We start from the raw sequence: 12,554 nt of genomic DNA on the forward strand, positions 1-12,554 counted from the left end.
TTTGTGCTGTCAAGTGGATCAGAAATCCTTCAGTGCTCATTTCATTAGTTCTATTTTAAGTTCCCACAACATTAAAAACACACTTATTACTGACTGTGTCCATTAAAGTTTTTCTTTTAAAGTAGTAACAGCCCAACTCAATACTGTAACAACACTTAGCTGTATTTTACCTACTTAACTAAATGTCTTTCAATCCTTAAATCATTGTCAAGAATTCCTTTATTAATCTTCACAGTCTGATTAGAACTACAATAAACATCGACTCATTCCAAAAGGTAATTTGAAAATGATTTCTTTCAGCTCATAAACAGACACGAACACATTCGGCAAACATAATACTGCATTAATTTTAGCTCCATGTAAAGTGAATAAACGTGATGTTTCCCAGATAATGCTCTCTGCCTTAACGACAGAGTTTACACATTTTTTTAACATGAAACGTGAAACATGACCCTGAATTCAGCAGAGAACCTCAGTGATATATATATATTTAAGTCTAATTTATCAGGTAATACATATAAAAAAGCAGGTTGTGACCTAAGAACAAGTATCACTGTAAGACAGCATATGCAGAGGCCATAAAGGCTTGTTGTGTTAGACATATGCAGAAAATAAATACAACCTGTGAAGGAAATATGACTGTATTGCACTTTTTAACAAACTTTAAGCATTCATTTTTACATGATATGAAGGAAGTGCAGCAATTCAGTAACACATTTTCAGCCTACATACAAACACATTGTTCAAGGGATGCTTACTCATTAGTTTTTTTTTACAGCCAGGAGAAATATTCTGCAAAATCCCTGACTGTATTGTGAAACTGAGGAAAATTATCTCCAAAACGGTTTCTAATATTAGACTAAAATTAAAACTGAGCTCCTCTCTGTAAATCTTACATTATATAAAAGGGTGACTGAAGACTGAAGACTTAAACTAAATTTTAATTCCCCCAATATTTCAACTGCATTTATTCCCATAGACCTCCGATGGATTAAACTTTGTAGTTGTGAAAACAAAAGATGGCTCATAGCCAAAGGGTGAAGGTGCTGTTTGTGATTGTTATTAAAGGCACAAGACGCTCCTATAATAACTTGCTGTTTGACTAAATCACTGCGACGTACTTATCTAGTTTTTCTAGATGTAATGTCTTCTCCATCAACTGGTTATTTTCAAACCAACTTATTGTGTTTTAATGAGAAAAGTTTCTTGTTTTAGTGAAATATTGCAGTGCTGTGTAACAATGAGTAATTATATTTACATTATGTGTTAAAGGGATATATGGTTGTGATGACAAGTTTAGGTGAGCTTGTCATTCATAGTCAGGGTGTTCCTCGTACAGTTTATACTGTTTTGTGGTTTTTATAGTTTTGTTAGCAAAAGACAAATGACGTGACCATTTCTTACCAAACGAGAGTGATGGTGTTTTCAATTACACACACAAACTTTCTGACACACACACGACAGACACCTCTCTCCTCTCTCCTCCCTCTCTGTCTCTCTCTCTCTCTGTCTCTCTCTCACACACACACACACACACACACACACACACACACAGAGCAAATGAAGTGTAAACGATATTCTCTCCAGACCATCGCTACAAAAATGGAATTTGCACTTTATGAAACCGTTGCCACACATACATGTGACACACACACACACACACACACACACCTCACAGCTTTAAAAGGTGTCATTTGTCTGCTTCAGTAACAAAGCCGAATATTCACCCTGACAGCTCCCAGAAAAGCCATTGTCAAGAAAGAAAGAAAGAAAGAAAGAAAGAAAGAAAGAAAGAAAGAAAGAAAGAAAGAAAGAAAGAAAGAAAACATATCAGCAGTTAATTTTATTAAAGCTCTAGAGATAAAGAGAAAGAGGATACAGAGGTGATGATCGCTGGACTCAGACTATCACCTCCTGGTCATATAAGGAACAACTGGCTTGTTGCATATGTGTGTGTGTGTGTGTGTGGGGGGGGGGGGGGGGGGGGGTATAGTTTTTCACACACAGGTATTTGTCCTCCTCAAGATTCATAGCTTGTCATTTTACAACACAAAGTCGTTAAATGAACTTTAGGTTGCAGCCCCTTCAGGCCACACACTGTACATAATAATAAATAACATGTTATTTAAATTAGATCAGAATAAAATAAGATAAAATAAAACTAAATAATATATACAACTACATACATACTGTATATACCCATACATGTATATCAAACCTGTTTGATATTAAATATAACACTATAACTCTTTCTTTCTATGTTATAACTTAGCCATCGGAGAAAATTCTCGTCTTTTTCACAACCAACCAAACAGAGCTCAGTAAATCTGCTTCTTTTCTTTCACGCCCTGCAAGCTTGGATTGAGCTGTATATGTTGAAATCAGGTTTTACAGAGTAGAGGTATTGCTTTCAACAAGCTCCACAATTTGTCATGATTCTTTTCAGTCACTGATCCCTGAGTGTTTTGTGTCTGCTTGTTGTGATTTTGTATGTTTTTGCAACGTTATCTGTCCCAGTTTGTAGTTAATATGAAACCTTTTTATTTTTTTCAGCTGCCATCTTCACCAGGACTCCCTGGCAGAAGAGATCTCAACAGGATATTTCTCATTAAATAAAGCATAGATAAATTTAAGCTAAAATTACGCCATACAGTATACTGGACCAGATACCGAATTTTACCGCTTGGTGTTGCATGTGACTAAGCAGCTCCCGAGTGGAACATAATGAGAGCTCATGAATGAGAGTGTAGCAGCACCATACTCAGGAGTTAAATTTATCATTTTGGATTTATTTTACAAACTCTCCAAAAAGACATTGCGCTTCAAAGATGGAGTACAAAGGAAGGTACCCCTCGAACAAATAGCATTCCAGAGGAATTTATTATGTTGTATGCAACATACGTCAACACAAGGATGTTAATCACGTTGTCATTTTGCATATGATTAACCTACAAGTTGGATGTTGGCTTCTTTTTTATTTTACAGAACGTCTCATAATGACAAATACTGGTTCAGCTGGTTTGCAGCATTAAGTCACTCCACTGGTTCTTGACATCCTCAAATGGTGGTAGGTGAAGACTGCTCTGTTGGTTCTGGCAGCCAGCAGCAGAGCATTAGGCGAGCGTGGTCCCCACCGGCCATATCCTCATGCACGGCTCTGCATACTGCAGCTCCAGTCTTGGCTTCTCTCCACTGCATGTCTTCAGCCATACACTCTGGCTCAGATAAATACAGCTGAATCTGAGTCAGCCAAAACACTCTAAAATCATCCTTGTCTGTAACTTCCTCTACATTCAGTGGAGCTAGTTTACAAACCAATGCGTCACTGACCTCTGTTGGTCTGGAACAGGACCCGCCAGTCAAGTGTAGTAGCTTGAGGATGTTATGTTAGAGCCTGTAATGATGTGGGCACAACAATCTCTAATGTTCTGATGCTGTGTTAGCCACAGTCTTATTTCATCCATTTTATTTTCCAGTGACTGGACCTTAGCCAGGAGGAGGTTGGGTAGTGGACTAAACTTAGGTCCAAATTGGGTTAGCTTAGCTATCCCCCTCTTTCCGGGGGCAGCAGCATCGTGTGCAATGGTGTTTAGGTGGTGTTAGCTGGGTGGTGGTCTGAGGATGCTGCCGGCAGTAATTGTGTCAAGATTCTATTTTGTTTATTTTGATGTCTGCAAATCCACTTCAGTCAAAGCACTCCATAAAGAAGCCCAGATTTCAGGGACCCCCTGGACCTCTGCCCCCAGTGGTGTGAGAAATGTTGACATGTTTGAACAAAAATATCTGTGTATCTATCTCGCTGTCTGTCTCTCTGTCTGTCTGTCCCTATTTCTGACAGAATGGTAATCATTGGACAGCCTAACACCATCTAAAGTTAAATGACTTGGAAACAGCATCAGTGCCCTCAAACAATATACACATCCAAGTGCATAGTGCAGCCTGTGTGTGTGTGTGTGTGTGTGTGTGTGTGTGTGTGTGTGTGTGTGTGTGTGTGTGTGTGCGCGTGTGTGACCTGTGTGCTGTTTGCTTGACTGGCTGCTTGTTGACTTGACAAGGCTCTTTGTCCTTTTTGAATGAAAGCCCGTGGGCACACACACATACAGGGACGCAAACACACGCATTGACAGCAGGAGGTGAGAGAGGAGCCTTTTAGCTAATGAGCTTTTTCGTTCCTCGTTTACTCTCACACTCTCTGCCTCTGGCTCTGTCGCTCTGTCTCTGTTGCTTCCATTCATTTTAATCAGTTAATTTTTTTTGGTCATCCTGAGTCTTCAGTGGCCGCTGTGATGTTTCTTTCTGCCAGACAATTCAGTCAATACACATATGGCTTTCAGCACTGTCCTAGTAAGAACCTAAGTCTGGCATTACTAGACTGATTGAGCTGCACATAGCATTGGTTTTGTAAACACAGCGAAGTCACATTGACCTGAAAAGGACAGGTTACACGACAGGACAGGTCAGGTGACTTCTATCCTTGAGGTGGACCCGCCCCCAGAAGACCTCTGTGGATTGTGTTGTGAAAAAGCCAAAAGTGTTGTGCAGCATTGATTAGTTTAATGAGCACTCGCTGAAAGCAGACACTGTATTGAATATAAGCTTTGTGTATGACCTTCTCTGTAATGGCTGGTCATCTGTGTGACAAGCCGCATCATAAATATCTGATGTGAGATGACCTGTGAATCCATGTCTGTTGACACAGACAAGATGAGCTTGAGAGATGAGAAAGTTTTAGCGCCAGTGAGTGTAAAAGCAGCGGTGTGCAGTCAGGCTCTGCGAAAATCAAATAAGGCTAAAAGTCTTAAGACACACTAACAGCTCCCAGAAGCTCCAGTGTCATTAGTGGTGACAGAACAAACATACTGAGTGTTTTACTATTCTTAGAGCCTTAGGGTGGCACAAGACAAAATATGTTGGAGTCACTGAAATCAAAAGGGGTGATCTTGTTGAAAGCTTGAACGTGCTCAGAAATGTTCACAGTTCACTTGGTTTTATTTTGACAACAAAAATTTGCTAAGTAAATTAAATGGTAATCATCACATTTTGACGGTTCATGGGGACATTTTGGCCTGATTATGGTGTTTGAAGAAAGTTCACCAAAACTGGCATTTACTTTATGTGATGAATTGCACAATAAAGTGTTAATTTTGGCCTGACTTTGCTAAATGACAGCAGGGTCGAAGTCATCTCAGGACCTTGAATATCTAAAAAATCTGTATGTAAGATCCTGTACCAAAGGAAGTGGAATTGGAACATTCTGCTCCAACATGAAACGTTTATTCCAACTAAATCTGGCTTTAATTACAGCTAGTTTCTCTGGCGCTCAGTGATTGTTACTGTCAGAAAAACGAAGATGGTGGTTGACGGGGAACAGAGTGAGTTCACACACAAACAGAAGAGGAGCAGTGAGGAAAAGGCAAAAACTTCAAGGAGTAATGTGATCTAAAATGAGGGAAAATAGTGATAGAAAAGTGAAGAATCAAGACAGATTGGAACGAGTGGTGGGGGAGGGGGAGGGGAGGGGAGGGGGAGCTGATAATTGTCTGTCTGACAGAGGGAGAGAGGGAGAAAGAAGAGGTAGAGTTGCTAATAGTGTGTGTGATGTTGGTATTGATCAGTCACACAGACAGAAAGGTGGGACGTGACACCATGACCTGACACTGTGGCTAATCGAAAACTAATTCCCTGTCTCCATCATCATCATCATCATCATCATCATCATCATCATCACTGTCGACATCACCGTCCTATCAGGCACTCGTGTACAGCAGTTATCGGTCATCGTCCAGCGGCAGTTTTCTTCATCTTCAGGGAACTTCTTAAGAAAATATTCTAATTTGTTTTTTAAATTTGGCCATACGGGCCAACTTTTAGCAAATTCGTACACAGATAATCATCTATATGTGCCCTATGAAAAAAATCTTATTGTATTATTCCTCATAAGGAAGGCATGCACCAATGCTAAATTTGGTTAGCTAAAATTGCAATGTAAATGTATAACCTCAGACCATTAGACAGTCAGACCCACTCGCAGCATCGTGACGCTCCACCAGTCAACCGCTGGGGACCCTGGTAACATTAAAGGAATAGTTAAATGTTTTGGGAAATATGCTTTGATGATTTCTTTCTCAGAGTGATTTGAGAGGATGGAAGGCTGTGTGTGAAGCACAGAGCTGGAGTCAAGACATGCCTAGTCAGGCTTAGCATAAAGACTGGAAGCAGGGGGGTCAGTGAGTCTGACTCGGTCCGGCATCATCCATAGACCAAGATACCCGTAAAATATCTGTGCATGCTCTAAATGAAGAGTTTGACATTAAAACTACAGTTTATTACAACTTGGTTTATATTTTTGTAGATCTGACAATTTTTATTCTATCCGTTATGACAACATTATGCTCAATTGCTGATATCTGGAAATGTGCTGACATCACCAAAAATGATAGTTACTTGTAAGGGCTCTCCTCAAAGCAGAGGTCTGTCTCTGATACAAGCACATAAAGAAGCAGAGCATGGTCCTCTGCTGGCTCCCCCCTACTCCTTAACACTAACAAAAAGAAATGTTTATTTGAGAACAAAAGCCTACAGTTGCATGGTCAGAGAAATCAATTTGCAGCACTTAAGACTAACCAAACTAAACTAGGAGTGTATGCATATGTTGTGTCATTCAATTCACTTCAAAGATTGTGCGGTGCGTTAACTTTTTTCCAAGCCAAGTGGTCACATCACCTTTGAAATGCAACTGGGTGTGTACAGCGGTAAGTGAACGCATCACTGCTGTGTTTCTGGCTGCCTGCAGTTCAGCAGTACGTTCAGTCTGTAGCTGGTTCAAGCTGTTATGTTCAGTTCAGTGAAAAACTAAACTGTATAAGCTCTGTTTATAAGGTCAGCCTGTGTGAGACAGCATGCTGTCTGTCTGTCTGTCTGTCTGTCTGTCTGTCTGTCTGTCTGTCTGTCTGTCTGTCTGTCTGTCTGTCTGTCTCCATCTCTCTCTGCCATCTGTCTGTCTGTCTGTCTGTCTGTCTGTCTGTCTGTCTGTCTGTCTCCATCTCTCTCTGCCATCTGTCTGTCTGTCTGTCTGTCTGTCTGTCTGTCTGTCTGTCTGTCTGTCTGTCTCCATCTCTCTCTGCCATCTGTCTGTCTGTCTGTCTGTCTGTCTGTCTGTCTGTCTGTCTGTCTGTCTGTCTGTCTGTCTGTCTGTCTGTCTCCATCTCTCTCTGCCATCTGTCTGTCTGTCTGTCTGTCTGTCTGTCTGTCTGTCTGTCTTTCTCCATCTCTCTGCCGTCTGTCTGTCTGTCTGTCTGTCTGTCTGTCTGTCTGTCTGTCTGTCTGTCTGTCTTTCTCCATCTCTCTGCCGTCTGTCTGTCTGTCTGTCTGTCTGTCTGTCTGTCTGTCTGTCTGTCTGTCTGTCTGTCTGTCTGTCTGTCTCCATCTCTCTGTATGTCAGTCTGTCTCCATCTCTATGCCGGCTGTCTGTCTGTCTGTCTGTCTGTCTGTCTGTCTGTCTGTATGTCTGTCTGTCTGTCTGTCTGTCTGTCTGTCTGTCTGTCTGTCTGTCTGTCTCCATCTCTCTGCTGTCAGTCTGTCTCCATCCCTTCTATCTGTCTGTATGTCTCCACCTCTTCTGTCTGTCAATCTGTCTCCATCCCTTCTATCTGTCTGTATGTCTCCATCCCTTCTATCTGTCTGTCTGTCTCCATCCCTTCTATCTGTCTGTATGTCTCCATCCCTTCTATTTGTCTGTCTGTCTCCATCTCTTTTATCTGTCAGTATGTCTCCATCTCTTCTATCTGTCTGTATGTCTCCATCTCTTCTGTCTGTCAATTTGTCTCCATCCCTTCTATTTGTCTGTCTGTCCATCTCTTCTATCTGTCTGTCTGTCTCCATCTCTTCTGTCTGTCTGTCTGTCTGTCTGTCTGTCTGTCTGTCTGTCTGTCTGTCTGTCTCCATCTCTTCTATCTGTCTGTCTGTCTCCATCTCTTCTGTCTGTCTGTCTGTCTGTCTGTCTGTCTGTCTGTCTGTCTGTCTGTCTGTCTGTCTGTCTGTCTGTCTCCATCTCTTCTATCTGTCTGTCTGTCTCCATCTCTTCTATCTGTCTGTCTGTCTCCATCTCTTCTGTCTGTCTGCCTGCCTCTCCATTAGTGAAGGTGTCTCCTTGGGTCGATGTTTAGCGGGGTGACAACTTGTGACGCCCACTTCTCTATAAACATCCAATCATAGACCTCATGACTCCCAGCTGACCTCTGACCCATCTGTCTGTGTGTGTGTGTGTGTGTGTGTGTGTGTGTGCGTGTGTGTGTGTGTGTGTGTGTGTGTGTGTGTGTGTGTGTGTGTGTGTGTGTGTGTGAGAGAGAGAGAGAGAGAGAGAGAGAGAGAGAGAGAGAGAGTCTTTGTGCACATGGCAGGCTCAGAGCACTGAGTGATTACACTGTCAATAAATGTGTTTATTTGCCGGAGGCGGAGTAGAGCTTTTCTTGGAGATGAAAAGGTGTTTTGAAGCACTTTGTTGCGAGACGGAGTGCAGACAAATGCTGTAATCAGATCGCTGTCTGAAGAACAATGTGTGGTCAAAATAATGAGCAGAAATCACAGGGTAAAAACCCTCAACACACAATCAATACGAGTGACAGTGGGAGAAGCAGAGAGATGAAGGCCTTCTGCCAAATCCACAAACACTTCAGTCACTGTCTCAGTGAGTGAGTGAGTGAGTGAGTGAGTGAGTGAGTGAGTGAGTGAGTGAGTGAGTGAGTGAGTGAGTGTGTGTATGTAGGAGGCTCCTTCAGGCTTTTAGTTACATCTGTTTCAGGACAAGCCCAAGAGGAAGAGGAGCTAAAAAAGACTTTGTCTTCAGTGATGGGAAAGTCAAGACTTTAATCATCGGCTTGTCTTCTCATCGATGGCTTTTCCTTCAGTTTTGCTCAGTGACACACAAAAATTGGATGAGTTGAATAATTCCACAAGAAACTTTTCCTGAACTTTCCAGTTTTTAGCGTATTTTTTTTAACAACCTGGGCAGCGTTTTCTAGCAATCTAACAACAGTTAGGGATTTTCCTCACATCATTTTTGAGGCCATGATGACTGTACAAACAAGGCCACACCCTTATCTGCCAAAACATGTAAAAAACACATTTTCCACATTAGTCTGTGTTGTTGTTTTTATTCTCTTGAACCTGGCTATCTAAATTAGCTAAAAACACATATATTTTTTACTTTGCTTACTCGCCACATGACTTTGCTCTTTGTTTGTACAGTGTCGTGTTTAGCATCTTAGCCAGTGATGGTGTAAATCAAACCACACAGGGTTCTGTGAATCTTTTCATTTTTTAACTTTTCACCCATTAACCCAATAATATGCTATATACAAATTTTACCCGCTTTGGTGTGCAAATCCTCTGAGTGCTACAGATCCTGATTTTCAAATTTGGTGCAAATTGGCGAATCAGTGAATTTTGCATGAATCTATTTTTTCATTCATGTCTCATGGCGCCTCTAGTGGAGTTTTGGTGTATTACATATCAAATCTGCTTTTTATAATGGCTCAACCATCAAAAGTGGGATGGTCAAATTTTAAAGGTAGGATATTTCAACACGACGCACTGAACAAATAACCTTGGTCAAACATAAGGCGTCACTACTGTAAGAACAAACACATCTGTGTTCGTAACTCACAAACCAGACATCTCACTTTCAGTACTTTATATCCATGCACTGTTCAAGCCACATGTCCAGATGTAGTCCACACCAATTTCTGCCACAACTTTTTGCAAATTCATGAAATATGTGATATCCGTTTTTGCATATGAGGATGTTTGGTTTTGCCTTAGAGTGACAAAGTAGGGTACATGTATAAGGAATTAGGGTATCTGGAACACTCAATAACACAATGTTTGTTTTGTTTTGTTTTGTTTTTTCTCATCAATACTTTTTTTTTTTTTTTTCTTTTTCAGATTTCACCATATTGGCGGTGTATATTCACCATGTACTCCAGATTTACACTATGAGTAAAGAGCTTTAGCTTAGGCTACCTTAGAGATTACAGTGTGTATAGCAACATGAACTATGTGAAGTCGCATTGCACTGGTGTCTCAATCTTCAGTGTATATCATCACATGTTCATTTAGCAAGACGGCGGCTAACCAGCTCACAAACACATAGCTACATCAAGAGGAGTTAGCCTGGTGTCAGATCACCAACGTCAACCAGGTTTACCTCATTATTTTTCTGCTAGTGTTTAAGGGATTTGGAAAAGGACTCTGTTATTTGTCTGGCTCATGACTGTGTCCTTCCATCACATACTTGTCTTCCTTGTTGTCAACTTCTTGAAGCTATATTCCTGGACACCCAGATATGAATTAATGCACACTGTGGCTAAACGGAACCAGCAACACCGTGTTTTCTGTCGAGCTTGTCCGACCTGCAATTTGGACCAGTCAATTCAGGCTTTTAAGAGGTTCATCACTCCACAGTCAAGATGTGGTGTAGCAGTAGAAAGCTGATGCCATGTTAGCCTGTAATTGCTTCTGAAGATGTCTCAGCTTTTCATTACATGATAGAGGCCACCGTTCAGTTTGAGATGAATTTAAAGAGAAATGATTTTATTTGAAGGGCTCACCAGCCAATCTTGAGTGTAGGGAAGCTTTTTTTCATGATGTCAAAGTGGTCCTTTTAGCAGCTTTATTAGCCACACACACTCTGAAGGGTTCTCATTCCAAAATGATACTTGTCGGGGGGCCTCTTCATTTAATGACAAGACGTGAAGGACTGACTGAGTCAGTCCTGGCTGAGTGAGGAAGTGTTCAGTATTAACGGCCGTGTGTGGGGGGGATAGAAACCAAGTGAATGAGCAGGGATAAAAAACAATCACAAGCTTCTATAATCAGATATGAAGAAATTGAACAGATGAAATAAGAACCCATGATAGCCTCACACAAATGTGAGGCAAATGCAGCCAGGAAAAAAGAGTGAAAAGAGAAGAAGAAGAAATCAGGAAACAAATCTATTGAAAACAGATCCAGATAAGAAACACAGAGTACATCAACATTACTACTAAAGACTCCAAATACCCTGGTACCCTGATACTCTGGTAGCCATTACATGAAAGCTGTGATCCATAAGGTCCCTGTCCACTCAGAAATGTGTTTTGCTTATTGTTATTTCAGTTAGATGTTTGAGCTTCACTGTGCAGAATGATTAATGTGCAGAGTTTGATACTGTTGGCTGTTTTCACATTCATCTGCCGACGGGGGAAAGTTTCTCTGTCATCGCTTTCGGTCCGAGTTTAAGATGTGTATCTACAAACGTGACTTTGTGACTCCACAACTAGGCCTCATGTTCCAGTACGCAGCCTACAGGAGAGGCACGTGGAAGCTTGAAGTAGGAGAATGTGTCCCGCAGTTTAACTTTTAACAGTTTAACGAAAACTAAAAAATATTTGCATATTCATGGATTTGTATTGTATTTGAATTAGTTTGAAGGTAGAATTGTAGGTTTCCCCAGGTGTTAATTACATCACATACACACTAAGCAATTCAGTGCAAGTGTGTGTGGGCATGTGTGTGTATCATTCTGATATGCAGTATAATTACAGACACTGGAATACAGTGACACTTGATCTTCACAAGACAGTTTCTCTCTGTCAAGCCCGCGCGCGCACGCACACACACACACACACACACACACACACACACACACACACACACACACACACACACACACACACAGGATGTGTATAGAGATCTAATCCCTGTACTGTATTTTAATTTATCGCCCACCTCCTCCTAACAGCTCCTTTTTCTGTAAATTCCATCTATTCCCCTTCGCCTCCTGCTGTTCCTGTTTCTTGAGCTGATGAGCTGAACACACTTCACTCCTTTCACCTTTCAGTCTGGTTTTCATCAGTTGCGCTCAACAGAAACAGCTACTATCAGAGTCTCAAATGATCTGTTAATGCAAGGAGATGCAGGAGAATGTTTTGGCAGTAATAGATCTGTTTTGCTTTTGATACTGTCGACCAACATGTGTGGATTGAGAGGCTCAGACAGTGGGTGGGTATCAGCTTTGGACTGGCTCTCCTTATATCTGTGAGAAAGAACCCTTTTTTTGTTGTTGAAATATAAAACAAATTTGCATTGCTTGCACTTATTTGTTCTCTACGTAATTCCACATGTGTTATTTCAGAGTTTTAATGTCTTCAGCATTAATCTAGACTGTATAAAATAAAGAAAATAAACTTCATTGAATGGAAATGTGTGCCCAAGCTTTGTTTGTGGTCCCTCAATGTATGTTCAGACCAAGTATACATATATATAATATGTGTATGTATATATACTCTCTCTCACACCCACATATATAAATAGTATTAGTGCACAGTTATTATACACTCAGCACATCCTGCTGCATCCCTTCCTTCTCTCCTCTCCTCTTCTCTCCCCGTTTCCTGTCCAGTCTCCCCAACCTCTCTCCTCCCCAGCTCTTTTCTTTTCTTCTTCTCCTCTCCTTTTTTTTGTCTCTTTGTCGTTCTGTCTTCTCCCACTTTGCTCCCTGCGTTTCCTCTTCTCTC

Source organism: Chaetodon trifascialis, chromosome 10, assembly GCF_039877785.1.
Source record: "Chaetodon trifascialis isolate fChaTrf1 chromosome 10, fChaTrf1.hap1, whole genome shotgun sequence".
Taxonomy (NCBI): Eukaryota; Metazoa; Chordata; class Actinopteri; order Chaetodontiformes; family Chaetodontidae; genus Chaetodon; species Chaetodon trifascialis.